The sequence below is a fragment of the Aricia agestis genome, chromosome 2 (genome assembly GCF_905147365.1).
Source record: "Aricia agestis chromosome 2, ilAriAges1.1, whole genome shotgun sequence".
Taxonomy (NCBI): Eukaryota; Metazoa; Arthropoda; class Insecta; order Lepidoptera; family Lycaenidae; genus Aricia; species Aricia agestis.
The window spans coordinates 14,562,709-14,566,907 of record NC_056407.1 but is presented as its reverse complement, the minus strand read 5'-3'; positions in this window follow the sequence as shown (position 1 = coordinate 14,566,907).

The window sequence follows — 4,199 nt, the reverse complement described above, 5'->3', positions numbered from 1 at the left end:
TAAAAGATTTTATTCACTTTTTGACATTGGCGTTTAATGTTATTTTGACAGTTGACATATCGTTTTTTTTATTTTATCTTGTGCATAATAGGCTATGAGCTCCATAGCATTGAGGTACTGGAGAGAGCCTTATATCGGTGTATAAGCGTCAAAAGCGTGTAATGTTATGTCCTACTTACTAGGATATAACAAACATGAAATATGCAGACCGCTGCATATTTCATGTAATAAAAGTGTTAATAAAGGTTTTTAGTGAACATTTAATGCTTTATATTGTTGAGTTTTGTGGTTCCGTTAAATAATTAACTATAAGAATGGTCAAAGAATGCCTCAAACACGTGAATTTAACATTAAATACGTAAGTTTTGAACGACGTTTTTTGGGCTTTTCAATCGGTATTTTTGTAAGCTAAAAAGATAATTTATAAGTTTATTCATCCTTTATTCGTGCTATATAAGGCATTAGTGCTAAAAATGTCACATCAATTAATAATTTGGCTATAAAAATTGCATAGCTTTTTACGTGTGTTTACTGATACTCATCACTTGAACTATAGTTAATCGATATCATGAACTAATTGACTTTCTTTCCTGTATCATAATGTCCTTCGAAATAATCAACAAATAGAAATATTCAAGAAAATAAACGCACACTACTTGTATGAAGATAAGCACAAAATGGCCACGTGATGACGGGCTAAGACTACATCTATAGTATTGTTACAACCTGTGTTATTACGTTACGGTAACTAGATGAGTGTTCATAAATAAAAACCTTTTGCTAACTGGATTACGTTTACTACGCAAGCGACCACTGCACCAAGAACATTAATGTTTAGTTCACATGTTTGTTCACCACATGCATCGAACATCAATATAATATAACGACACATGATCACATCGTTATACAATATATTGTGTCCCCACAGTATATAATAGCTCCCACACCGGTTTCGGTGACGGTGGCCGGTTTCATTGAAACCAGGCCAGCTACGCAGGAGTAATTTTATAGTGCCCAAGTGTGTGCGCAGTACACAAGAGCACTCTCTATTCCTTTACTCTCATAACCCTGTGGGACGGCAGACCGACACGACCGGCGAGAGATCAGGCGCAGGACCGACTTTTTACATGCCCATCCGACGCATGGATCATCTTACTTGTCAGACAATCAGGTGATCAGCCTGCATTGTCCTAACCAAACTTGGAAATAACATGTTTCCAACGCGGGAATCGAACCCACGACCTCCGAGTCAAGAGCCGCGCTCTGTACCACTAGACCACGGAGGCGTCGTTCCACAGTATATACTTCATCTATGGCTATGAGCATAGATAAAGTATTATAGTATAGATGTAGTCTTAGCCCGTCATCGCGTGGCCATTTTGTGCTTATTTTTAACCGACTTCCAAAAAACGTAAAATATATTTTTTTATTTTTGTATGTTCGACCACTACTCCGCCGTTTGTAAACCGATTTTGAAAATTTTTGTTTTGTTATATTAGGTTTCACTTCAATTTGGTCCCATTTTCACAAAAGTGGTGATCTGATGATGGGGTTCATGAGTAATCGAGGGAACTCCTCAAAATTTATATGGAAACATATGGTGATTTTGGTTTTATGAGAAGCATCCTAAGCATATGCTACCAAAACGCAAGATTTTGCACCAAGGTATACTATGGTCCCGAAGATACTAGGAGAACTCCGGATTCCTTATGGATACAAGTTTGGGGGCTTAGGCGTTGAACTGAAAGCATATGCTACTATGCAAATTACATTCATCATCATCATCATCATCATCATCATCATCACTACCATGTCAGGGTCACCAATGTCACAACTCACATGGTTGTATATGGATACAATATACACACAACACCATAAAATATCATCAGTCATCACGTTATGTCCTTATTTATTTGGTATATTTCAAAGCGATTTTAATATAAAAAAATATACTGTTTCATAATGTTGTTTCAAAATACATAATATTTCAAGTACCACAAAATTGAACATATGTAACAAATTCAACCTTTACTCCAGAGCGTAAGGCACACATTTGGGTTGGACTGAAGGAAACGGGGCACTATGGAAAAAATACTTTGAAAAATTTTTCGTCAAAATTTTAACCTCTTATAACCACCCTTTTTGAATATACCAATCGATAGGGGGCGCCAAGGGGAGCAAAAAAGCTCAGATAAACTTTTCTCAAAAATCAACCCCTGTCGAAAGACAGGCCGAAATGTGACCCTCGTTAGTACGGAGAAAATACTTAAAAAAATTTGGACGAAAAAATTCAAGTTCCTTAGGACGCGTTCGGCATTGCGAAAGGAGGCTAGACGGAACGACACTAATTATTAACCTCGACACTTTTTTTGGGCAGAGGGCGTTGATAGTATTCCTGTGCGTCAACTACATGTCGTTTTTTTTTATAACTTCGTTCCATCCGGGTGTCCCTTGACACCTCTCAATTTTTTAAATATTAAACGTGGTGCAAACAAAAAATCAATGTTATCCATTAGTAGGTATTTGATTAGATAACCCTTAAGATGAAGTATTTTAACCCATCAATCCCCAAGCGGCAGCAAGCTGCGCATAGCAATAATTGAAAATCTATTGTGTTATGTCTGCGATATCCACGATGGAGGTGTTAATGACAGTTAATGGAAGTCAAATGATTTTACTGCAGTTGTCAACCACGCGATAGCATGGAGTTATCAAAACATAGGTTTATCGTATGAACTTGCAAGGCCCATGGGAACGCCCAACACTTTCAATGCTAATGAACAGTTAGCAAATACCTTTAGCTAACCTTTGGAAATTCGTTACGTGTGAGACATACTGTACCTAACCTTTCTTCTATCGCACGGCTATTGTCATGCTAACTCACCAGTCACCGATGTAGACCAAGGGCGCGCTTGACAGATCCGAAGCTGGTCACGTCTGGTGCCAAATAAGGCGTCACTTTCTTTCTTACAGCGTTACTGGCGGTGACATAATTAATTGCATAAGAAGGTCATAGGAATTTGTTGGCCAACTGCATTCGCTAAGTCGTGTATCTATTTTTCTTTGGGATTCCATGACGGCTATTATAGGATTAAGGATTAGTTACTTTCAAGAAAGTCTGCAGCTTTATTTTCATAACGTTCAATGGCCCGCAGCTGAAAAATTTGGTAATATTTAAGATTATTGGTATTACTTTTCGGTGATTTCGGTTGGATAGTACCAATTCTAGGACAAAATAAACAGCTACGAAGCTTCTTCCATCTCTCGAGATACTAACCAACTCGACTAAGAAAAGAGTCGTCCTTTCCTAGTCGAGTTGGCTGAACAACTTTAATAGACGATTGTGAGATAATTATTTATGTTGCCAGAGAAGCTGAGTCCTTGTAGCCTTCCCACTTTCCAGGGTGGACTCGAACCATTCTTGAATATACCTGATACACCTATGGCCTACATTAGCTAAGCAACATAATAGTCAATAATACTTATAGCCAGTTACGGGATCCTTCAACAAAGTGCGTAACAGGCTCACACTTGGCTAGCGTTAATTATGTATTGTTACTTACTAAACAACTTACCTACTTACTGATAATATTGAAAGGCAATTACATCTTATCTAACTTTATCTTTGAACTGTTAAAGTGTTTACAAAATACTTAAATTACAATGCGTTTATCTAGATTCAGAATAGGGAAGTGACCTTAATGTCGAATCACCAGGACAATTGCTGCGAATCGCCTTGAACCTACGGCCTTTGCCACCAGACAGACAAAAGCGTGGAAAGACTACTTCATATCACCAGAATTCGCCGCGTTCATAGAAACTAACGTTTCATTGCTTAGTTGTACACAGTACAATCCTACAAGGATTTTTGTAGTGTTACTAGAGTGTTGAGAGACAGCGGTTTTAAGAGTTCTGTTTTCGTGCCGTTACTGGAACATACTTACTCGTAGCTCCGATACACTCTACAAGGCGCAGGTTCGGCCTCATATGGAATATTGTTCTCACCTCTGGGCAGGGACGCCAAAATACCAACTGCTCCCTCTGGATCGTATCCAACGAAGGGCCGCTCGAATTGCCATGCTGCCATAGTGTTTCAAACAGCTTGGACCCCTTGGAATTACGCCGTGATGTAGCTTCACTCTGCATCCTCTATCGGTTGTATCACGGGGAGTGCTCTGAGGAATTGTTCGGAATCATAC